This window comes from Canis lupus, chromosome 26 (genome assembly GCF_011100685.1).
Source record: "Canis lupus familiaris isolate Mischka breed German Shepherd chromosome 26, alternate assembly UU_Cfam_GSD_1.0, whole genome shotgun sequence".
NCBI classification, from domain to species: domain Eukaryota; kingdom Metazoa; phylum Chordata; class Mammalia; order Carnivora; family Canidae; genus Canis; species Canis lupus.
In genome coordinates, this window is record NC_049247.1 from 12,933,165 (window position 1) to 12,959,725 (window position 26,561).

The window sequence follows — 26,561 nt, forward strand, 5'->3', positions numbered from 1 at the left end:
TAAGGTCAAGGGACATTTCCCCAGAGTGGTGACCCTTACAATAAGGTCAGAATGATGACTAGGAGTTACCTAGGTACATGGCGGGGGGCGGGGGAGGAGGATTCTAGACAGATGGAACAGCACGTGCAAAATGCCCATTGTAGGAAGAGGATGGCAATTTTAAGGAAAAGAACCCAGAATGGCTGCAGCCCAGGATGCAAAGGGGACAGGGTAAACACTGTGAAAGATCTTCATTTTTGTCCTAAGCACAATGGGAAACCATTGACAGCTCTTCCATGAGAGGCGGCATGTCAAGATGTCATTAGTGCTTTATTTTTTTTTTAAGATTTTATTCATTTGTTCATGAGAGACACAGAGAGAGAGAGGCCAAGACATAGGCAGAGGGAGAAGTAGGGTCCTTGAGAGGAGCCTGATGTGCTACTCAATCCTGGCACTCCAGGACCATGCCCTGAGCTGAAGGCTCAACCAACCACTGAGCCACCCATGTGCCCCCATCATTAGTGCTTTAAAAGACAGCCATACCTGCAGAGAAAGCATGAGAATGGAACACCCTGGACATGAAATGGTGGTAATGGTGCTGGTGGTAAATGGTGGTAACTAGGACTAAGGTGGCGATGAAAGACGGACAAAAGAATAAGATTCTAAAATGTGTCTTCCACGAAGGCAAGAACACCAAGGAACAAACAGACTGAGAGGATCAGGATCGAAGGTGATGACTTCAATCCTAAATGTGCTATGGCTCTTGTGCCTTTGAGATACCCATGTGGACATGTGTAGAGCCATTTGGTTATATTCCCTGGAGCTCAAAGCAGCTGCCTGGGAGACAGATATAAATTTAGGAACCACTAGTACAGAGATGGCTTTGAATCCACAGGAGTGGATGAAGTCACCTCAGGAGAGAATATAGGGACTGAGGCCAGAGGACCTCCAATACCTAAAGGCAGTGTTGAGGAGGAGGATAAGGCAAGGGTGATGGAGGAGCAGTGAGCAGAGAGGTCAGGTAAATCAGGAGTTTAGTGGGAAATCATGAAATTATTCAAACCAAATGAGGAGCTGTATCAAGAGAGAAGTGCATTTGTTCATGTCATATGCTGCTGAGAGGTAACATCACCTGAGAAAGAAAACTATCCATTGGATGGTCAAGTATGATGGGCATAACCCATTTTACTTAGCAATGTCATGGAGGTGTTCAAGGACAGTATGGAGATGGGCATGGGTGGAAAAGTGGGGATGTAAGCTGGACTGGAGAGAGTTAAGAGTGGGAGGTGAGAAAATACAGACAATGAATCTAGAAAACTCTACCCAAAATTGTCATTGGAAGTGACACCCAACCTTTGATTGTCTGGCCTAAGGAAGCATGCATAATGCTTCTATTATTCTTTATGTAGTTCTGAAAAAGAAAAGAAGTAAAGTCTCTCTATACATCTTTCTATCTACCTTTGAGGCTTGAACTTGATTTTCTGATGAGTTCATACCTAATGGAACACAGAGCTTTGAAGAGGTAAATCTCAAGCGCTAACGTACATACACACATTCACTCACACACACATGCATGAGCACACACACATTTTAAGATGCTTATATACAAGCTCATAATTCTTCCTGGACATCAAATGGCTCTTTATAGGCTCCATTTTGATGACCTAAGTATACTACAAATTAAACAGAAACATAAGGATTAAATTTCCCTCGAAGTACCACAGCTTTGAGGAAAAATAAGAGGCAAGAAAGAAATGCCTGGATGATCACGTTGTGGTTTTTCCTTTCCTTTATGATTCCAAAGCTTTGCAAATGCAGTCTTAAAGAGCAGGTCAAACCCATATGACATCAGCCACCACATCCCACCAATGCCCGACCCTGAAGCATCTTCTCCAGGCTGTCCTCTGTGGTCAAGAAGGAAGTGGGATGACAAATCCATGTTCTCATGTATTAATGAATGGAAGCAGAGCCTTGTAGACTAGCTGAATTCTTAGAGGAAGGAATTCAGACACAACAGTCTTTGTTTTAATCTGAGGGCCATGGATTCATGACGAATGGGGAATGGCCAAGACTGAAAAGGACAATACAATCTTGTAGTTCCCTAACTCCTTTGCATTACACCAAGGTAATGGACAGCTGTTGCTTTAGCTTGGTTGGTATCCACTTGTCCCTTCAGTGGGAATGTACCTCTCCCCCCAGTCCATGTGGTTAAAGACTCTCACCTCTGCAGTACACATGTGAAGCAGACACTGCCAAGCAAAGCCATGCATCCCAATAGATAGGGATTGGTTCAGAGATGGGCAAGTGACAATTGATAGGCAGTAAAGGAAGTAATTCTAGGTCTTTTTTTGGGGGGGTCTATTGGGAAAAGAGGAGCTCCCTTTCTGGTGTACTTCAAGCTAGGAGAATAGTATATGAACCTGGCAGTGTTGGTGCCATCTTGTCAGGGTAATATGAAGGGAAAACCTACCCAAGGTTGGAGTCCATGCAAAGGGAAGAAGGAATGAAGAGTAAATAGTATAAAACTAAGCTTCTAATCTATCATTTGAGCCTTTGGATGCAGCCACACCTAAATTCAAATCTACCAACTGATTTTTTTTTCCAGTAAGTTAAGCTTACAAGTTCCTTTTCACTTTATCCCACTGAGTCAGAATTCTGTTGCTTTCGACTGAGAGTCTTGATTGACTCAGCCCTTTCTGAGGTGCCCATATTACAAGATATCTATTATTTGTAGAAACCATGTCCATCTTCACTTTACCCATGGATTAACTACAATAGGGATGGATCCTTTGCATCTGGGCCATGTCTCATGTTTTACAGAATGCCTTCACCCAGGGCAGATATTCAGAGTGGCCATCCTACTTGCTCAAGCCAGCATCTGTCCAACATCTGTTCCAGTTGGTCCATCCCCATGCTACACGGATTGATAAATATTTAGGATATCACCTAGATGATCACCTTATACCACAAACCCAAGCAGGGACAGACCAAAGACTGGTGTCACAAAGCACATTTTTAAAGACCACCAAGGTAAGACTGGAGTGACCCCTCCAAGCTAATCAGCAACCAAACTTGGGTTTGAAGCTGGGACTTGTGTTGCAAGGCTCTTTGCATCTCCCTACGGTGTATACAGAATGTAAATATATGTTATATTGTCCTCTTATTATTTATCAGAAACTGAGCTAATGGATTTGAATCCCGACAAGAAACCTCAGGAGATTGGTTTCATCATTTTCTTCATTTTGCATATGAGGAAGCTGACACTCATGAGGTTAAAGTTCACCTCCCTAGGAAGTGGTAAAAACAGGATTTAAACTCAGATCTGCCTTCTCACAAAAACTGCGTGGCTTCTACCCTAAGAATCTAGTTACAGAGACAGGATATGTAAGCCTTTATTAATCAAAGTGTCCCTTGCCAAAGCAGGGCTCTTTACTATTATGGTCACTTAATACCATGGCTCTGCATACATGTACTCCAGGAAATCATATTCCCACTGACATGGCATGCAAAACACAGCCAAGCCTACATGAGTGCCCGGCAGACTGTGAATCTGTTCCACTGTTACCAGATGACATCAGCAACCAAGCCACAAAAGCCTAGAAATTAATTCCTATGTTAATCACACACCCCAAAATACTTTCTGTCAAGAAAGAGGATTGGGAGTGTCTCATGCCCAAAAGACATCATCTCCAAGGCCTGTAGTAAATATGTGCAGCATTAAGTACATTTCTGAAATTGAGAGGGAAGAAAGACCTCATAGATCGTGATTAGGATTAAATCCCTAGTTTTTTAAGATCCACAAACCCTCCTGGAATCCTGGGTTTGATTTCAATTTTCTGAGACATTTGTTTCTCGGTCTGGTCTCTAAGTAAGTCTCTGCTCTTAGACATTATGTTTAGGATGGTGACAGAAGCAAAACCTCCACATGCACCTAATGTCATATTTTAAATATATCTCTAAAAAGTTGGATGATGACCAGATCTTCTCCCATTCTGGTTCAAGAAGCCCACGTTTATTTAACTGATACATAATAAGCCCATTTGCTTTTACCTTTAACCTCTTAAAACATTCTGTGGTTTTCATAAATTTCCTTTTCACATATGCTGTGATACCCACTTCCATTTTCATTATATATGAAAGCTGTGCACTTTCCATCAAGCCCAGTTTTTTTTTTTTCAGTAAGAATCCACTTCAGAGTATTTCAAAGCTAAGTAGAATTTCTTTCCAAAAGCTAAGGAAGTTTCCCCCCTCATCTTTATTTGGACCTATATAATAGGATAATTGTAAAATGTGATGGAGGTATGAACCTCTGAAATATTTATTTGAAGAACAAAGGTTCCTATGGTTTGGTTTCTAGTGCCCATCATTTTGTCAGTCAAGATAGGATGGATTTTGCTGCAGTAACAAACAGGCCCCAGTTTCAGGACCTTAAAACAGCCAAGCTTTATTTTCCATTCACAGGATATTTTTTATCACAGGTCAGCTGAGGACTCTGTTCCTTATGTTCTCATTCTGGTACTGGACTGACAAAGTAGCCAACATCCAGAATCTTGCAGGTCACCACGTCAGAGAGGACGATAGATGTGATAATTTGCGTACTGGCTTTAAACTTCCACCTAGGAGTTCCTGGGTGACCCAGTTGATTAAGCATCCAACTCTTGATTCTGGCTCAGGTCATGATCTCAGTGTCATGGGATCAAGCCCCATATAGGGCTCCTTGCTCAGTTCGGAGTCTGCTTGTCCCTCTCCCTTCTTCTACTTACTCTCTCTCTCAAATAAATAAATAAATAAATAAATACATACATACATGCATACATATATACATACATACTTAGAAATAATAATATATGAAATAAAACTTCCACTGAGAAGTGACACATCATTTCTACTTACATGTTGTGGCCAAAGTAAATCATTTGGCCATGGTTATTCCTAATTCCAAGTGGCAGGGAAATGCAAAAGTCTTTCATATCAAGGTCAAGAAAAATGAGCAGCTAGGGTGACCTCCACTATCACCACACCACACCATCTGTGAGAAAGGTGTACATGATAATAATGACTATAACTCATCTTTATTGAGTGCTTACTATATGTACATGTGAGTTTAGACATTTTGCATGTATTGTCTCATTTAATCTTTGGGACAATTATCTGAGATTGGCAACTCCACCCCATTTTAAAGATGAGGAAGCGAAGCAACAGGAGAGGAGAGTCATTTGCCCAAGGTCAACTACCTAGTAAGAGACTGTACTGAGACTTGAATGCAAGTAGGTAGGCTGGCTGTATGTAGATCCTGTGCTCCTAGCAGCTATATGATGCCTCCCACTGTTACCGTTGCTACTATGACTAATACCACTCTGTTAGCATAATTTCCCTCATCCTTGACTCTCATGACTCCTGTGGGGATTTCCTGAAAAAATAAAACAAAACTGCCCCCCTGATGTAGAGATTATACACTTCCTGGTTGGATGGACACTTAGAAATAACCAACAAAATGAAAAAACAACTTACAGAATGGGAGAAAATATTTGGCAACCACTTATTGGATAATATCCAAAATATACAAGGAACTCCTACAACTTGGTAGCAAAAATAAGAATTAATTAGTTAATCAATAAAAAACCCAATTACAAAATGGACTGGAATAGACATTTTTTTTCCTAAAGAAGATGACCATTAGATATATGAAAAGGTACTCCATATCACTCATCATTAGGGAAATGAAAATCAAAACCACAGTGAGATATCACATCACACCTGTTAGGATGGCTGTTATCAAGAAACAGAAAATACCACGAGTTGGTAAGGATGTGGAAAAAAGAGGACCTTGGGGTGCTGTTGGTGGGAGTGCAAACTGGTGCAGCCACTGTAGAAAATAATACGGAGTTTCTTCAAAAAATTAAAAATAGAACCACCCTACAATCCAGCAATCCTGCTTCTGCATATATATAGGAAGAAAATGAAGTCACTCTCCCAAAGAGATATCCAATGTCCTGTGTTCATTGCAACATTATTCACAATGGCCGAGACATGGAAACAACCTAAATGCACATCAATGGGTGAATGGATAAATAAAATGTGGTGTATACCTGAAATAAAATATCATTCAGCCTTAGAAAAGAAGAAAATCCTGCCATTTACAATCACATGGATGAACCTGGAAAGCATTCTGCTAAGTGAAAGAATCCAGACAAAGACAAGTACTGCATGATCTCACTTAATATGCAGAATCTAAAAAAATCTTTTTAATTAAAAACAGTTGAACCCATATTGGATAAAATGGTGGTTGCCAGGGGTTGGGGTGGGGAAAATAGAGACACTGGCTAAAAAGTTACAAACTTTCAGTTATGAGATGAATCAGGTCTGAGGATTTAACATATGACACAGTGACTATATTTGATAATGCTCTGTTGTATAATTGAAATTTACTAAGAGAGTAGAACTTAAGAGTTCTCACCACAAAAAAAGGGGGGGGTAATACATGAGGTGATGAATGTGCTTATTAACTCAGTAGTGGGGATCCTTTCACAATGTGTCCATGTATCAAATCATCACATTGTATGTTTTAAATATATTACATTTTTATTTGTCAGTTATATTACAACAGTGAAGAAAAAGAAAAGACTGTGATTTCTAATTCAGAATTTTTATACCCATCTCTCTTGGCTAAGGTAAGAGAAATAACCTATCTCAGCCAGCTAGCCAGATGGGTAGTCAGGAACTTACAAATTACTCTTGGTACTTCCCTATTCCTTACCCCTGCACCTGCCATCTTCCACTACCAAGTGTTTGCACTTTTTCTCATCTCTGTTTCCCATATCCATTCACTTATTTCTAGCTTCACACCTAGCTCAAGCCACCATGTGTTTCTCCCTGGACCACTGTAGTGGCCTCCCTTTGAAACTGGCCTTCCAGCTTCTACTCTTGTCCCAGTCTATTCCCCATCCTGCAGCCCAAGTGATCACATCTGAGAGTGTCACCCCTTTAGTGTGATTATGTGATAACTATCTCTCTGAGCTCCTGGATCCAGCAGTGTTTGAAGCCAGACACCCTTACTAGCTTCAGCTAGTTTTCAACCCCTTGCAACTAGTTCATCTGGCTTATACTTACCTATTTCCCCTACCATTGTAGACATCCCTTAGTTATCTGTGTACTCCAAGTGGCTTATCCAATGTTCAGTACATATTAGATACTTGAGATGTTTGCAAAAAGGAATTGATCTGGATGATAATCAGAGTTTTGCCCTAGATGAAACAAGGCCTTAAAAGGGAAAGACTTTGGCTTTGTCCTTGAAAAACCCACAAAATGTCACCACTCAACAACGCAAACATCAAACCTAATGGTTGACAACAAAGTTATGTCTCCAGTTCTCTTCTTCATCAAGCATTTCTTAAGAACAGTTTAGGGAGTTTTTCTCACTCCCTTAAATGTGGTTTTTTTACTTACTTCCCAACCCCCAGGAAAGGCTCTCATCTCCTGGGCCTCTTTCATTTTCAAGTCCAGCCCTGGAAAAAAAAAAAATGTGCGTGTAGAAAATCCTGTAATTACCGGATCTGATTTTCATTTGAACTTTTCCTCTCTGACATCATTGCAAAGTTCTTTATGAATGGCAGCCAACAAGGCCCCGATATGTGTCTATGATAGAGAATCTGCTGGTGTGTGTGAGTGTACAAATCTGTGTTTGAGTGAATTTGTCAAGGAAAGTGTATAGGGTTGTGTGTTTCTATACATGTTTGAGTGTGTATGTGAATGAGTGGTATGTCAGTGAATGTGTATTGGATAGATGGATGTGTGTTATGTGTGTGTGTCAATAGTGTAAGTATGTGAGTAAGTAGGATGCTATGAATGAATTAGAAGTGCACATGCATCTGCATGTACATATGAGTGAACATGGGTGTGTGCATGTGCATGTAAGTTAACAAGAGGTTTACAGACTTGGGTGGTATTTGAAAAGATGTAGTAAGTGCCAGGCAAGAAGAGAAGAATGAGAGGACCCAAAGAGAAAAACACAGTGCAATGAGGATGAGCATAAAGTCACAAGAGGTCCCATCAAGGGATCAGAGGTAGAGGGAGACCTGGGATCTCCAGGCAGAAGGAGCTTGTGTAGAAAAGCAGAGGTGTGAGTGGTTGAGGGTGGGCTGTCATCATCCTCAGAGAATGAATCCACAGAACAATGCCTAGCTGGGTCCCCAACAAATCACTGAAGAAAAACAATTAGATGTGCGAAGCTCAGAACAGGATATGTATTTTAGATAGAAGATCCTAGGAATTTTGTAGGGAAAAGTAACCCTGCAATGGCAGTGGCCATGGTCTTCTAGGGTAGATCCCTGTCTTATCTAGAACATAATGATGAAAGACAAGAACTCCAGAGCTGGGCTTCATGGGTTTGAATCTAAGCTCTGATGCATCATCTTGGGTAAGTTAACCAATTTTCCCTGCCTCAGTTTCCTTATCTGTAAAATGGAGAATATGGTGGAATTTGTCTCCAAGGACAGTTCATGATGATGGTTAGATGAGCAAACACATATAAGGAGCTTAAAATAATGTCTCACTACTTTTTAAGACGTATTTATTTATTTTAGAGAGAGTCTGTGTAAGCAGGGTGAGGGCGAGAGGGAGAAAGAATCTCAAGCAGACTCTGCACTGAGTGTGAGCCTAACGCAGGGCTTGATCTCACAACCTGAGATCACAATTTGAGCTGAAACCAAGAGTTGGACGCTTAACCTACTGTGCCACCCAGGCATCCCAACACTTGGCTATTTAAGTGTTCACTTATCATCATCATTTCTGTCACCGTCATCCTTTCCTCCAAGCATTAAGCTGAGCTATAAATGTGATGGGCATCTTATCTATGTTTGCTGAGTGAAAGAATGAATGAATGAATCATAATGCAGTGCTACTCAAACTTTCATAAGCGTGTGAATCAACTAGGGATTGTGTTAAAATGCTGAGACTCTGAGCTTCTCACAGGCCCTAAGTGATGCTCAGGCTGCTGGTGCACATACCACACTTTGAGTAACAGGGTCCTATAGTATCCACTTATTTGAGAATTTAGAGGACATAGTTATTCTTATGGTATACAAACTATGGATATACATGGAGTGGAATGCAAAGCTCACACATATTTTAAAAATAAAGCCAAAATAAAGGTTTTGAAGACAAATAGAAAACAATACCCTCAGGCCCATCTGAGATTCCTGTCACACTCCTGTGATACACATGGAGTTCCTGGAGAAGAAAAGTTTGAGAAATCCTGCCTACCCAATATCTCCATCCTGGAACATGCCACAGTGAGACAACCCAGGGGCAGTCTTAGAAATTGGTAAGCCAGTCCATATGGTGTTTCCAGGCTACTGGGAGGAACTTTCTTCCCCCAAACATCTCTTTCAACCCCAGGTTCCTGCAGAGTTAAAAGGTGCACCAGAAGGGACATTGGTTTTTGACCATCCAGCCTCTTCCCACTCCAATTTCCCTTCGGTGGATTGTCGCTGTGTATTGCCAGATACTACCTGGTAGGATGGCATGACTGCCCACCACGTCTTCTCGCCTGACTCCTCAGCCTTCTTTTCAGTTCTCTGAGCATCTCTGATGAACCCACCACTGTCTGGAGCAAGCCAGGGTTGGTTCTGCTGCTTCCAAGCTTCCAAGCTATACAGTCTAATCAATACTCTATCATTGCTTTGGGCAAATGCATTGATTCCCAATAAATAAAACAAAAAGAAAAAGAAAACATTGAAGCAAAAGTTACAAACAGCCTAATTACTTCTAACAATACAAGATCAATTAAATGAATTATGGGATAGTCATAAGAAGAACTATTAAACTGCCATGAAAACTAAAGCAGAAGTCTTGCAAACATAATATCGAATTCAAGATGCTATGCCCAGTAGAGTACACACTATATGATTCTATTTGGATACAGTAGAAAACAAGCGAAAGTAATCTATGGTGTTGAAAGCAGAACACACCATTCTTGTTGGCATGGTCAAGACCAGGGAAGGGACTGGAATGTTCTATTTCTTGATCTGGGTATTGTTTCCAAGGATTGTTTTGTGAAAATTCACTGAATCCTGCTTTATGATATGTGCATTTCTTCTGCATGTACGTTATAGTCTAATAAAAAAGTTAATAATTAAAAAACTAGTTTTAAAATTTTGCTTCATAGACCACAGAAAACCACATGGAATTCCTCAAAAACCACCACATTAGCGCAGAGGGGACCCTGAACACTTGGTAGGGGCCAAATGAATAAGATTACAAGCTTCTAAACACAGTGCATCCAGAGTAGGTCCATTTATATCTCTTCTACATATTAGGGAAGGATGGAGGGGTTCACCAGAACACTCAATTGTATCTGTAATGTAGTGTTAAAGTATCTAAAACAGGGCGAGAGAGAGAGAGAGAGAGAGAGAGAGAGAGAGAGAACAGATACCAAGCTCTATTGGGATTTTGTTCCAACTATCAGACTCTTTAGGAGCCGAGGCCTCCCTGGCTGGGACCAGATCTTATCCATATCCAGAATCTAGCACAGTGTTGGGTTAGCAGTCAGTACTAATGAGTGTTTGCTGAGTGACTGAGAAATTTAAAACGGTAAGATCACATTCTTTAAAAACACTGAGCTCCTAGATCAACACTTGCCTGAACCCCCTCACCCACATTGTCAAGCTTTCAGTTATATTGCATTTCCTTTTGTGTGAAATCCAATTTCAGTTGGGTTTGCTAACACCTGAACCTGAACAATTACAAGTCTTAAACTCTTTGTGCTACCGTGTCCTTACTTGTGGTCCTGGTATGAACACATGGAGGACATGAATTGTTAAAAGCACAGACTTTATTTATTTATTTTTCATATTTAAATTATTTGCTTTATTTTTTTAAAATTTTTTATTGGAGTTCAATTTGCCAACATATAGCATAACACCCAGTGCTCATCCCACCAAGTGCCCCCCTCATGCCCATCACCCAGTCACCCCAACCCCCCCCGCCCACCTCCCCTTCCACTACTCCTTGTTCATTTCCCAGAGTTAGATATCTCTCATGTTTTGTCACTCTCACTGATATTTTCACTCATTTTCTCTCATTTCCCTTTATTCCCTTTCACTAATTTTTATATTCCCCAAATGAATGAGACTATATAACGTTTGTCCTTTTCTGATTGACTTATTTCACTCAGCAAAATTCCCTCCATGTCCATCCACATCGGAGCAAATAGGGGGTATTTGTCATTTCTAATGGCTGAGTAATACTCCATTGTATACATAGACCACAGCTTCTTTATCCAGTCATCTTTCGATGGACACCGAGGCTCCTTCCACAGTTTGGCTATTGTGGACATTGCTGCTAGAAACATTGGGGTGCAGGTGTCCTGGCATTTCACTGCATCTGTATCTTTATCTTTGGGGTAAATCCCCAGCAGTGCAACAGCTGGGTCGAAGGGCACATCTATTTTTAACTCTTTGAGGAACTTCCACACAGTTTTCCAGAGTGGCTGCACCAGTTCACATTCCCACCAGCAGTGTAAGAGGGTCCCCTTTCCCCACATCCTCTCCAACATTTGTTGTTTCCTGTCTTGTTAATTTTCCCCATTCTCCCTGGTGTGAGGTGGTATCTCATTGTGGTTTGGATTTGTATTTCCCTGATGGTAAGTGATGCGGAGCATGTTCTCATGTGTGTGTTGGCCATGTCTATGTCTTCCTCTGTGAGATTTCTCTTCATGTCTTTTGCCCATTTCATGATTGGATTGTTTGTTTCTTTGCTGTTGAGTTTAATAAGTTCTTTATAGATCTTGGATACTAGTCCTTTAACTGATAGGTCATTTGCAAATATCTTCTCCCATTCTGTAGGTTGTCTTTTAGTTTTGTTGACTGTTTCTTTTGCTGTGTAGAAGATTCTTATCTTGATGAAGTCCCAATAGTTCATTTTTGCTTTTGTATCTCTTGCCTTCATGGATGTATCTTGCAAGAAGTTGCTGTGGCCAAGTTCAAAAAGCATAGACTTTAGAGTCCAGAGACCTAGACCCAAATCTGTGCTCCATCACTGGCTAGCTGCAAGACCGTGGGGCAGGGGGGAGATATTTCATTGCTCTGAGCCTCAGTTTGTTCTGAGGGGATGGCATCTGCTTGATGAAGCTATGGGACATATTAAGTGACATGAATTTGGAAAAGCTCTTCATGCTGAATATACTCCAGAGTAGCACTCATTCTATGGTGACTGCACACAAAGCTCTTTTTCCCAACCCCACCTCAAAGATCCCATATACCAAATGATCAAGTTATGTGAAAGTACTTCCCCATGCCATATCATCATCATCATCATCATTATCATCATCATCATAAGATAGACTGATTTATAGAAACCAGAGTCGAACACAGGCCAAAGGGAAGCGAAATTGTTCTGGAAAACAAACCAAGGAGAGAAAGTGTGCACAAGTGGAAGAAGCAGGCTCTGAGCCAAGCACGAACATTGCTGTTGAGAGGAAGACAGGGCCAGAATGAAAGAGAAGATGAATATTTTCAAGCTTTAAATGAACTCGTTCTCGACTCAGTTCAGAGAGAAAAGTGTAGCCAGATATAATCGAGGGATGACAAAGAGCAAAATATTTGTTCCAGTAAATACACTTGTCTGTCCAAACTCACTTGAAACATTTCTGCTTTCGAAAGAAGTTCTTAGGAACTGGGAGCCGCAAAGAATCACCTGGTGAGTGGCTGTTCCAAGAGGCAGCTCAGCGCTTCCAAGAAAAGGCTGCCTGGCCCTGAATAGTCCACGCCCAAGGCCCCGGGCTGGGTGACAGGAAGGGTGGCCTCAAAGGGGCTTTGTACACACTGCCACTTAATGAGCAAACCTAGACGAGCCACAGATGGGGCTCCTCCGACCACAGGAGACGTAGGGAAGGGACAGGGGGACGAATAGAGGCTTCACTCCAGAGAGAAGGGAGGGACACTTGCTCTGTCTTTTTCACTGTCTTGTGCATAAATGTCCAGCCACAGTCATGGGACCTGGACAGGGCGAGGATCTAGAATAGCACTAGCCAACAGAAAAACAACACAGACCACATCCATTATTTTAAATTTTCTAGTAGCCACATTAAAAAAAAGAAAGTAAGAGAGAGAAAGAAAGAGAGAGAGAGAAGGAAGGAAGGAAGGAAGGAAGGAAGGAAGGAAGGAAGGAAGGAAGGGAGGAAGGAAGGGTTAATTTTGATTTTACTTAATTCAATATGCCCTCAATGCTATCACTTTCAACATGTAATCAATGTAAAAGTTATCAATGAGCTATGTTACAGCTTCTTCCCCCCCACCCCTAAATCTTCAAAATCCAGCCTGGTGCTTTATTTGCATTTAAAACACACGTCCCTTTGATCTGAGCAGCCTCCCGGGCTGAGCAGCTACCCTCTCGGAAAGCCCAGCTCCAGACGAAGCCAGTTCGTCCATCAGTCGCGAGGACTTACATTTCATTTTCCTGTAAATCATAAAAAGTCGAACTTTCAGAGGAGCAATACCTTTCAGAAAACAGATTGACTTATTTCACTCAGCAGGGTGCCACGTTCATCTTTGGCCCTCTCTAGTAGGTGTTGGGGGGTTCTCTAACTTTCCATCTCTTCGTGCCCCCTGTTGCTCATTCTGTTTCTGTGCTTTCTCCCTGGCTTTGTCTTCCTCTCTTTTCTGCTTCTGTCCACTTGCTGTTCTACATCCCTCTCTGCCTTCATTGTTGTAAATCGATCTCTGTGGCTCTTAAAATTCACCTTTTTCTTATTCCCAAAGCAACAAAAGTGAGAGCCAGGCTCAGGGACAGGAAACAAGGAGGTAGGGGAAACCCTACCTAGATGAGCTGGTGGGGAAAACTTCTCTGAAGACAAGTTATCTGCAGAGATGCCTGCGAGATGATGAGAGTGGCCATGAGAAGCCTACTCTCCCATGGATAGGAGAAGACTGTTCCAGGCTGAGGGAACAGAATGTGCAAAGAATGGGATGAGTTCCAGCAACTGAGAGGAGCAAACAACCACCCTGGAGAGGAATGGTGTGAGAGGAGGAAGAAAGGGTAGAGCAGGGGCAATGAGATGATGGGTGGATAAACCCAACACCACTAGAAAGACGGTTTCTCCTTTGGATCAAATCTCATGGAGAACATCTAAGGGATCATTGCTACAGAATATTTTATAAAGTAGTGTTTCGTGCTATAACTTGAAAAGGAAACAAAAGTGACACCAAGGAACTGCACATACAAAATTTATATACAACCCTGTGGATTCAGTGTGAGACGGTTTTCATTGTTAGACATGAGGAAAGAAAAGCATGCACAACAGTGACGGGTTGCATGGAAACTTTGGAGGGAAAGGGCATACACCATTGATTGGGTCCTCCTTTGCAATTTCATGATGCTATCTCCCCTGAGCCCACCTAGCAGATCCTTCAAAGGAACTTTTCATAATGAGTGTGTCCTTGAAGGCTTCCCTGACAATGGAGTGATGACCTCAGATATGAATCATCCATTGCCTTGTAGACCCAATTGACTGTCATCCCTGATTATTCTGTGACAGGCAATGGGTCCCGTCAAACACTTTTAGCCTACTTCTTGTTACCCCCAGTGTCTTTATCCTTTTCTGTCTTTCTTGTGCTTCTCAGACTTAAATGTACATTCAAAACATCAGGGAGATGTATTTTTTCAAAATGCAGATTCCCAGCCCACCTCCAAATAACTTCTGGTGCAATCTGCCTGGCGCGGAGCCCAGAAATCTTCCTCTCACCAAGCGCCCTCTTACCAGATGGTTCAGATGCAAGTGGAGAGGCGGATGCTATTTTACGAAATACTGACCTACGGCAACACTGCCCCACAGCCCTTTCTGTGATCAGAGAAAAAAGCTCCATATCTGTGCTGTTTACCATGGTCTCCACCTCCCACATGTGGCTGCTGATCACTGGAAATGAGGCTAGTGGAGCTAAGAAAGTGAATTTTTAATTCTAATTAATTTTAATTTAAATGGCCACATACAACTAATGGTATAATGAGCCCTTCTTCCATTAATAAAATTCAGGGCAGTGAACTCCTAGTTAGGGAAGTTCTTTATAGACTCTTTAAAGAAGCTCTTTATAGACTTGTGTGCCTGATTACTCATCCCCCACAGTTAAATCAGTTTGGAGATACACACACACACACACACACACACACACAGATTTTTTTCTTACCGTGAGCTTACCAGTAATTATCATTTACTTCCAGGCTCATCAAAGACTCTCTTGTCCAATATTTACCATCCCCAGAATACCAGCTAGATCCAACTCTCAGTATGCAATAAAAGTCAACTAAGGCAAGGCACAGACACTCAAAAAACTCTCTTTAAAGAAAAACTCAGCTTTCCTCCTCTCCTGCACTCGATACTTCTTGTGTGAGGCTCCCTTATGGACCCCAGCTGCCCAGAGCTCATGGAGGTCACTAGAAAGTAGCTTAAAGAGGAAGACAGTCACTCAGCTTCAGGGGCAGAATAGAGTCGTTTAATGCCCTTGAACAAGATTCTTTCACCTGAGGACCTTAGTTTCTCCATCTGTTAAATGGAGGCACTTTGGCCAAATGAGCTCAAGGATTCTTTGAGTTTTAAAAATCTTATTTAAATTAACACAATTTAAAAAAAATTAACACAATTTGCCCAAATGTACCAAGATGGCCATGATATAACTATACATTTGTTAAATGAATAAGACAAGTTTCCCGTTTGGGGAATATATGTGAAAATGTACACATGCATAGACTATTATCATATGTAGATAGGCACACACATTAGATAGGAATTTAAAAAGATATCCACATAAAGAAAAAGTTCACAAGTGCACACACCAGAGTGTCACCAAAAGTTACAGCCTCTGGGATGTCCGCGATCAGCATCTACAGGTCTTGGCAACATGCGACTCCATTTCCAGGTAACCCCAGCTAATTTCTATGCTCCCTCTTTCAGTCCAGGTGATTTGGATGGGTCGATTCCACCGGCCCTCCCCAGCTGGCCTGATGGGCATGTGACCCAGACCTGGACAATAAGAGCGCAGCTTCCCCACCCCTCCCCGCCCAGTGGACCAGGCTGCTCAGGACCCAAGCCAGCCAATCAGAGTCAAGCCAGGGCCTTGCGTTGATCAAGAAGCAAGGACACTTCTTTCCTTTGGTAGGAGGTGAGTCTGGAGGTCCCTTGGGGTCATCTTTAAGGCCAGGAGGGTGAACCTGCCTAAGGAGAACCCAACTCTGAAGACGCCATGGGGACCGTAAGAGAAACAGAAGCTGACTGTGCTTTGATCTCTGGATGCAGCTGCGTGTGAAGATCTATCTACCCTGGACTTTGTAGAGTATTAAGTCAGTAGATTCCCCTCTCATGCTGAGGCCACATGGGGCTGGCAGTGACTTGCAGCCTTCATTAATATATAGGTGGCACTGGCTGTAGGGGAAGGGAACAACCTCCACTTTTTTTTTTTTTTTTTTTGAGGGACTTCTATAGCTGTTAGATTTTTCTCCACAATGAGTATACGTTTACGCTTTAAAAGTACTTTGAGGGACACCTCGGTGGCTCAGTGGTTGGGTATCTACCTTCGACTCAGATCGTGATCCCAGGGTCCTGGCATTGAGTCCCACATCAGGCTCCCCGCAGGGCAATGGCTCCTCCCTCTGCCTATGTTTCTGCCTGTCTCTCTCTCTGTGTCTCATGAATAAATAAGTAAATAAAATCTTTAAAAAAATAAAAGTACTTTGAGGTCCTTGATCTTCATAATAAGCCTTATGGCGTATCATGACACACTTGCATGTGGCTTGACACACTGGCATGTGTCAAGATCTTGCTATGGATCAAATGCTTAACTAAGCATTTTCCATGCCCCATCTCATGTGCTATTCACTCTCTCCCTAGAAAACAGGCCCCATCATTAGGACCATTTCCAAGATGGAAAGACTGAGCCCGGAAGGTGCTAAGCCATTGCCCAAGGTCCCATGGGTCATAAACAAGGGAGACTGGACTGGGACCCATGTCTGCTGGCCTCCAAAGACCCAACTGAGGCCCTTCTGGATTCAGGTGTAGTGGTAAGAACATTTGACACAAAAAGCTTTTTAACGAAGCTCTGTCTTGTGCACTAGAAGACAAGCTCCGCTCTCAGCTGAATACGCCTACCACAGTGCCTGGCACGGAGGGGCTCCACAAACATTTGCCCAATGAGTGGGTGAATGAGTGAATGAATAAGATGTAGTAGTATCAGAGACCCGAAGAGGCCAAGGTATGTGAAACACCCATCTCAGGCCAACATCTAAAGCATTCCTTCCAACTTCATCAGGGATGTATCTTAACAGCTCAGACATGCTTTCCAGTTGAAAACATTCATTTAATTAGCAGGCATTTTCCAAAACGGATGTGCCTTTCTCAATCACTGTGTCTGCGGCGGACATTTGTTGAAAAGGTGCCCCCCTCCCCCAAACATCAAAGCGTATGCTCCGCAGACCTTTCTCCCCCAATTACTTCCATGGAAGAAGGACAGCCGGGCAGACGGGAAATCGGTCACAACATGCAAGATGTTTTCCCTTTGTAAAAAAGATGCTTGTGGTAGAAGGTCCTTTTTGGGGAGGAAAAAAAGATAAAAAAAAAAAAAAAAACAGCCTCCATGTCTTTTTTTTTTTTTTTTTTTTTAATCTGTGTCTTTAAAAATCTGTTTCTTTTGTCTGCGTGGGCTGTTCGCTGTGAACTGCCAAAAGTCATTTCTCATTGAGATCTAGCTTCCCCTCCCCAAAACAGTACCAAGAACGATCTGTAAGATACTGTGTCGCTGGGTTTGTTGTATTTCTTCCTGATGTTTGCAGCTCCTGGGATGGGCATACCGGCCCTTGTGTTCTGCTTTGGTTTGACCGTTTACAACTCAGTTGGCACAGAGATTCTGTGCCTTCTTCTCTTTGAGTCCCTGCATCCTAGAGCCTGGGGCGACAGTCACTGTGAAGCGGAGATGGCATCTATATTTTGGAAGGATGATGTTCCTTTGGAAAACATGATTCTTCCAATCCACAGACACAGAGCTGGAGTTGGTTGGGTCGACCCTTCGCCCTAAACTCTTCCATAGCTCCCTATTGCCATCTGGAAAATGCGTGGCTCACAGACCTCAATTCTGCATACTCTCTGACCTCAACTCTGCCCCTCGTGGGCCCCAGTCAAGTAACTTATCTGCCGCTTCCAGCATCCTGCTTCCTCCCTTCCCCATGAGCTCCTTTCAATGTTCTCTTCCCCATGCCTGAAACATCCTCTGTGTCCCTTTGTCATCTTCACTCCATTAATTCTACTCAGTGTCAGGTCTTGCACGTCACCTCCCCCAGGAAGCCTACCTTGCTCCACCCCTCCAGACCTACTGCAAGAACTGAATTAAGTGCCCTCTCCAGCACTATCACAGTGTATGCCCTCCAGCACTGGCACCCTATTGTAAATGCCCCTTTATTTCTCCATCCCCTTCACCATCCTGAATGCTGTGAATCTGAGGCCCTCTGGCATAGAATAGGCCCTCCGTGAACAGTTGTTGAGGGAACAGGATAAGTATCAATGAATGGGGTAGGGTGGCGGAGGTAGCATAGCATCCAAGGAGAAAGTACACAGAAGAAAGTACAGGGAGAATGATTTTTCCTCATTCAAATGGTTAAACTGCATGAGACACCTGGGTGGTTCACTGATTGAGCATCTGCCTTTGGCTCAGAGCATAATCCTGGGGTCCTAGAGATCGGGTCCACATCGGGCTCACCACAGGGAGCCTGCTTCTCCCTCTGCCTCTATGTGTGTGTGTCTCTCTCATGATTAAATAAATAAAATCTTTTAAAAACAAATGGCTGAACTGCAGAGTACTGACCATGATCCTGCAGGTGCCCCAGGATGCATGGAAGACCAAATGTCCCCCATCGTGGTCCCAACAGGGAACCAGGGGATAAACTTGTCCCTACAAGGCAATGCCAGCCCAACTGGACTGCTCACAGCTCGCTAAGCACTGCCTTTGCCCCACAGCCTGAACAGCAGATGTCGCCTTCCAATTAATCCACTGGGAACGAGCCTTCCAGGTCATGGAGAAGGTAGGTGTGAGAAAAAAAGGCACAGAAGGTGGGAAAGTAGAGATTCTTGGAAGAAGTGCTCGCTTTCCTTGGCTTTGGGTTCTGTCTTTCTGCCCAGCAACTGCTAAAGAGCCAGAGCTTGAGTAAAAACAGGCAGTGGGAACCAGGTGGCAAAGACTTAAAAACCAGGAGTGTCCTTTCCCTCTAAATTTCAGAGTCCCAGGAAAGGTCCTTGCTACCCTTCGCTTGCTCTGACCTGTGGTACTTACCAGGTAAATGGACTTCGGAATCTTTCTTCTCTCTGGGAGTTGCCATGTCCCCACCTGCATGGAGCCTCAAGGGCAGGAAGTTTCCACTTCTGCTCTCACTGTATCTCAAACCTCTCTTCTCCAGGCCATAATTCTAAGAAAAGTGCGAGGGACTTCTGGCTCAGCAGGTTTTCTTCATTAATAGAAAGAATGCTTTCTTGCCTCAAAATGTATGCTTGAAAACCATGTTTAGCTATTTTAGTTTGAAGCTCACTCTGCCTGGTGTTTGAATTCTGTCTTCGAACCTTGCAGGCTGTGTGATCTTGGGCAAGTGCACTAACCCCTCTGAGGTTTGTCTGTAACGTGGGATAGTCACAGACCCCTCTTGGGAAGTTTCGTGAAGATTAAATGAGATGATATACACCAGGCACCGAGCATGGCTCCCGGTGTCCACAAAGTACCAACCACCGGCAATTATTACTCCTGCAGAGGAGTCCGTTCCCTTCTTGAATGATGGTTTGTGTGAGACCACCGTCTTTTCTCACTCAGATTTTGTAATCCTAAAATAGTAGGTCAGATAAACAAAAATAGAGGTTTCTGTCTTACAGAAATGTGGGGCCTCAGCAAATGCAGACAAGACAAAGACCTGGTTTACAGTGACTCCAGGATGTATCGTGAAGAAGCTGTGTTATTTCTGTTGCTAATACATTCCTGATAGCCATTGTTTCCTGGTTATTTGCCTCTTTGGCTCTGATTGGCCAAGTTCCAATTTCTTGAGGTTTTTTTTTTTGTTTTTTTTTTTTAACTGCATTTGGAAGCTATGTTATGAAAACCTTGGAGCCTCCACGAAAATGAAAACTTCCTTTTCTTCCCTTTCTCCCCAGAGTATGGTGGCCAAATACCCCTCAGATCTGGATGACTGTCCAATTTAAAATGCTCTGTAACAATGACTCCTTAGGCATCAGCTGACCCACAAATCACAGTATTGGGGGATCTAGATCGCGCTTCCCTGCCTTGCTGCTCACTGAGAAGTGGTCAAGAAAAATCCTTTGATAATTCATGCCTCTCGTTTTGATTCAGATCATTTCACTCTGTGTTCATGGTCTATCTTGCTTTGTCTTTGCTTTTTTTTTTTTTTTTTTTTTTTCCTTTTTTAGCCAAAAATGTTGGTTAAAAAGGTTTGAGAAAAACCAAAATGCCTTTCATTACCACAGGGTACGGGAAGGTGTTGTAATGACACCACTAATCAAAGAATCCATTTTTTCCCCGAATGCCTGCAAGGATTTGGATAATCCTACAAAGTCACAGTCTTGTTTTCTGCTCCGTGGTGGCAGGCCAAAAGACACCCACACGGAAAAAAAGCAAGCCAGCCCCACAACCTCCAAAGACAGCTCCTCAGCTGGACTCATTTCCTCCTTCTCAAAGTCTCTTGATGGTATTGTTGACTACCCAGAATCAGCCCCAAAGTGCCTGTCCACACCCTCCTCCAGAAGACCAAGAACATCACCCCAAAAAAAAAAAAAAAAAAAAAAAAGTCCCAACCACAGTAACCAGGGGTGGAGTGCCATCTGCTGGCCATTTTTATAAGACAGCTTCGTGCATTGCCCAAACCACTAAATGTCCCCCCATTTCAAAACTGCCAGAAGAATTTGATAGTAGCTTCAGGCATGAGAACAAACGGTTATGACTATTAATATCCTATTATTTGTAATAGGCATTTAGAAGTAAAGCCTCCTTCTCTTTAACCTTTTTTTTTTGAAGCATTTAAAGACATAATCAGGAATCTGGGAGAGATTGGTTCTGCTTATAATTGCTTTTATTATCGTCGTGGTTGTTGTTGTTACAGTGTTATACTGGTGAATGATAATAATAAAGTCTTGGGAACTTTGGTTTTACACACTCGTAATCAGGACCCCTAAATCAGTGTATCATAATTTGCAAAGGGATTTATGGCCCCCTAGCAAGTTTATGAGAGCTTAACACAACAAAGGCATAATAATAATAATAATAATAATAATAATATATATATAGGAATAAAATAAAACTGAAAAGAATGAGCTTGTTTCCAAAGGAGCAAGAATGCAACCAACGAACATATATTTGGGGGATTAGGTTGATATGTTTCATGTGAAAAATAGGAATTCTTTACTTAAGATCTTACGGGCTTATTTCTTTTCTCCAGATTATTACATTTTTGGAGCCTAGTAAAACACAGAGAAAATACTGGAGCTTCTCCTTTTTAAAGAATGTTGCCTATCCTGAGACAGAAAACAAACTGTGCTGCTTTCGAGCTCCCTTGTCCTATATCCCTTTGGGGTTCAGACTGTAGGCTCGCAGAATTGACAGAGGGTAGGGGACACGTTTCTTCAAAAGAACTCATGACGCATTTTTTTTGTAACGTTCTCCAGGAAGCATGTCGAGATGACACACAAAAGTCAGATATTCTTGCTCTAACTGCACCCTATGGAAGTTTTCCTCAATGATCACCTACATACGTTTAGACAGATCTATGGGAGACTGTCCATGTCGCGGTCCCCGTGCTTAGAAGGGCCTGCCCTGGAGAAGGCCTGTGCTCTGGCTGGACGTCCACAAGCTTTCTACACTGAACAAGTCCTTGGGATTCTAATGGTTTCTTTTCTTTGTGCTTTGCTCAGGCTTTCAGAGGCACCCACAAGCTTCAGTCCTCTCTGCAAAAGGAGGATTTGTTAATAGTTCCTAGTATTTTCAGCTCCTTCGTTCATTTCCTTCCTTTCAAGTATTTTTAGTTCCTGAGATAAACCCTCATTTATAATAAAGTCAAAATCCCTGGAAAACATTTCGTCAATGAAACATCCAACTTTGCTGTTCATTATGTTATTGAATGAATGGGTTGTGTTTTTTTTTTTTTTTTTTTCCTCTTGAAACCTGGAAACCGGGTCCTGATTATTTAAAGGCAGACACAAAGGCAGAATTGGGTGGGTTTGTTTTTGGTTTCGTGTTTTGTGTTTTTTTTTTTTTTTAATGTTTTAAGATGTAAAGATTTTATTTAAAATGTTTGCTCTTTGCGGTAAAATAGCCCTTCCAAAGGCACGAGTTTGCTGGGACCAAATCATTCACTTTAGGAACCAGGCTATGTCAGCACCCGATTCCATACTGGCAGATCCGAATTAAATGTATGTCTGAGTCTCTCTCTTTCTCTGCTATTGCATATTATTCATGGTCCCTGGTCTAACATGTTGAAATTTTGAGGCATGATCAAATAGCATTTTTAATTGAAACTCGTCAAGTAAGAAGTTCTATTTCTTTTCTCTTTTAAAAAAGAAGTTCTATTTCTTTACAGGGTTCTTTCATTTTTTTCCCCTCTCCCCCCCACCCCGCACCGCCCCCCCACCCAACGCCAGAAATTTGGGGAGGTTTCTGCAATCATCGTACATTTGAAATACCAGCTGCTAACTTCAACCCAATTTTCTGCCCTGTTTGAAAAGGATTTTTTGTTTGGATTTAGTGGGGTTAGGATTGAGAAAGAGAGAGCCTGCGCAGAAGATAGAGAAAAAGACAGGGGAAAAGCACACAAACAGTTTTGCTTTGAAGTTGCTGCATAATTACTGTTAAGATCTATCAAAATGTACTGAGAAGGCTTGCTCCTTGCTCAAATCTGATGAATGAACAGGCAAGCAGCGCCTAGGAAGACTTTTAAGAGGAATGGATCAAATTAAGAACACGAAGAAATGCAACCAAGGTAGATCGAAAGATGTTGTGGTTTTTGTTGTTTATGTGTAGAGAGGCATCCCAAAAAGGCAGAGAAAGGCAGGAAGGTGACAGAAGGGAAAATGAGAAAGAAGAAAGAAAGAAAGAAAGAAAGAAAGAAAGAAAGAAAGAAAGAAAGAAAGAAAGAAAGAAAGAAAGAAAGAAAGAAGTAATCGTAGGGGGGTGAAAAAGAGAGGAGGGAGGGAAAAAGGATGGAAAGAAGGAAGGAAGGAAGGAAGGAAGGAAGGAAGGAAGGAAGGAATGAAGGAAGGAAGGAAAGGAAGGAGGGAGGGAGGGGAGGGAAAGAAATAGGGACAAACATTTACCGAGCTGTTTAATCCCTGTATGTTCTCCTATTCAAAGCTGTGTCTGTCCTTGATGCAGCAATTAAACATTACGTATAAAACACAGAAAGAAGGGAAACACAGTTTCCCTTTTCATTTCCTTTGTTGGAATACTGGCTTGGTACTCTAAAGAGAAAGGGGCTGCAAAGTTGGGAGACTTTGTCTTCTTTTCGGCAACCCTCAAACTAGCAGTCCCTCCCAGGCCAAGTTCCTGATGTCACAGTGCCCCCTGGAGTACTGCCTGCAAGGGACCCTAACTTCCAGCTCCGACCAACGTCCCCACTCTTTACTTGTTTTTCTTACAATGGGGAGGGAAGGGAGGGGGGCAGAAGGGGATTGGAAAAATTTTAAACAATCTCAGAACCTTTTGAAGAGCTGCCTCTGGCCAGGGGAAAGGAGGATTTCGAGAAATAACTTCCGATTTATTTCAGATAGTTAAGGAGGAGGGGGCAGGAGGGAATAAAACCCTTCTCTTGGTGTGTGTGTTTTTTTTTTTTTTTTCCTTCCCCCTTACCCCCTTAATCCTATTTTAGTTGAGGTCTGACCTTGGAAATTTCCAAAAGACTTTAATCTCCTGTACTCCAAATTGCTAAAGGGAGCTGAAAGAGAGAGTGTATGCATGTGGGTAAAAAGGCGGTTTAAAATTGTTTATTTATGAATGGGTTAGACTTTCCTGATACTAAGAATGTTAACTAGTTCATTAGGCTCTCTTCCTACATTTAAATCATTTTCTTTTCTTTTCTTTTCTTTTTTTTTTTTTCTTCAGACAAATCCATTCAATCATTAAAACTCAGCTGAGAAAAATGATCTTAAGTTATGCCTTCTGCCCCTGGGCAGGTCTGACCCACTCAAACGTTAATATTCTCAGATAGCTAGGAAATGCCATTTGGTATTTTTCTGTAACTACATTGCTCTTCTCCCACCGTCACCCCACTCTTCCAGAGAAAACAAATTATCTTCATGTAAAAAAAAAAGGGTAAGGTGGTTTGGTGAAGGGAGTAGAAAACAAGAGAAGAGAGTCATTTCCCAAAATATTTTTCTAGATCTAAAAGAAATCCAAGCTCTAGGCAGATCTCAAATTTAGGGAGGTAAGAACTCATTGAAATCATTAGGTATTTCATTTTTCAGATGAAAGACTCTCATTTTGCCTTACTGGGTAGAGTTCTGATGTAATTTGAAGTGTCACTTTGGAGGGGCTTGGGTGATTAAGTCTTTTTCATTTCTTTCATTAAAGGGCCGATTTTCCTGATGTGGGTTATAACTTCGTTCCAATCTGAAATTTCACCCACCTCTCGCTCCCCCCCACCCTCGGAAAAGGTCTATATGTATGACTGATTTTGAAAGAATAACAAATCCAGTTGTATACTTATTTTTTTTAACTGCTTTTGATTTTATTGACCTACGAAATGCAAAACCACTTTACTATCATTCTCAAAGGTCCATTTTAAATCACGAGATACGTCAAGGTATAATTACATTTAAAACATTCGGTAATTATAGGAAGAAAGACTGGAAAAAATGGCTTTAAAAAAAGGGATTATTGGAAGCAATTGACTCTCAAGAAATGTCTGTCTTTTATAAAGTTCATAATTTCCCAGTAAATTCTTTTAAGTTAATAAACATTTTCAACATGAAGGGCTTTAGAAAGCACCTCCCCCTCATCTGCCACCAAATATACACACACAGAAAAGGAACCTAAAGTCTTTTAAAATATGCAGGGTTTTTTTTTTTTTTTTTTTTTTTTTTTAGAGACCTCAGAAACGGAAATATTTCTCAGGAAATGTCAAACACGGACGTCTACATAATATCTACATGAAATAATAAATCAAAATCAGCTTTTTTTATCTGACAAAACACAATAAACGGGTCTGGAACATTATTTTTGTACATGTTTTTAGCTCTCAAAATACCCAATAATAGATAATGCCCCATTGGGAAAGATAATGTGTGTTTTCTTGTACCCTGGTGGGAAAAATATTTTTTTTTTTTTTTTGCCCTCTGTAAAGGAAATTAGATATATATTTGGGGGGGGAAAGAATATAATGTTTCACTGTGATACGATCCAACAAAAACCCAGGAAATTCGAAGTCCAACTGATGTTCTGCTAAAAATTCACACCATTGTGCCTCTTTACTGACAACAGATTTAAGAGCCCAGAATGTCTGCGGGAACCTCAAATTTCCTGACTGCCAACCTCTCATGTCTAAACACCAAATTGTTATTTAAACATTAGGCAGCCTTGCGAGGGTTGCCTTTTTTTTTTTCCTTTTGTTTCTCCACGTATATATATATATTTTTTATCTTTGCTGGTACATGTTTCGTCTCACCTGAAATGTATATATTGCATTTTAGCCCCGGTGACTGAATGTTTTCTGGGGAAACAATTCCTTTTTCAGCAAAAAAAGAACTTACCAAGAGAGGAAAAAAAATCATAGAATCGTGGGGTTTCTGAGCGGAGGGAAACCACCAAGAATACAGAGCAAATGAAAAGGAAATGATAGATAGAATGCAAAAGTGGAGAACCGGAGGTGAGGGATCCCCCTTATTTGTCAATACACCCGGAAAAACATTAACATTCAGGGAATTGCACCTTTATGAAAGTTCCAGTTACAAACTCAGATTCTAGAGCCCAGCACACCGTCAGGAGCCCTTTCTAAATATTTCGGCTCCCCAGTTCCGCACCATTTGTAGATTCCAGATCATTAATTTACTACTGGATTGTTAATTACAGCGGCGTAATGGAAAACCAGGCTTGTAGATTTTATGGACGCTGCACGCTGCTTCTGTACAAGTGACTGTTGATATTTTCAGGGACTAAAAACTTAAACTTTAACTGCATTTTAAGTATCTGGGGCTGGGGCGAAAGGGGCTGGGAGTGGATGCTTTGAGCTGCTAAGTAGTTAGTTATTAAAATGGGCTTTGAAGCTCTCTCTTGGTGTATGTCTGCATATTTTAAGGATCCCGGCAAAATAACTTTTTTTTTTTTTTTTAATGCACCTAATTTGGATTTCATTGAATTTTCTGCATCCACCGATGTTAGGATATTTTGGTGAATTTAATTCCCTCAACCCCTCTGTATGAAAGAAAAGAAACTCTTTCTTGAAGAGATTTAAAAGGGAAGAAAAATCCTTTTTAAAAGGCTTAAGGGAGGGGGGGGTGAAGGAAATCAGTGGTAAGAAGGCTTTATTTTCTAAAGCTCAAATTCCAAAGGAGGAGGACTGTCTACGTA

General features: G+C 41.8%; 1 long non-coding RNA gene across 1 annotated transcript in view; it reads right to left on the reverse strand.

Moving 5' to 3' along the window:
* Positions 1–26,561, reverse strand: part of LOC119866161 — a 65,214-nt gene that overhangs the window by 17,599 nt on the left and 21,054 nt on the right. Inside the window, exon 4 of the long non-coding RNA XR_005379204.1 lies at positions 7,426–7,484. This is a non-coding gene — a long non-coding RNA (uncharacterized LOC119866161). The remainder of the gene's footprint in view (positions 1–7,425; positions 7,485–26,561) is intronic.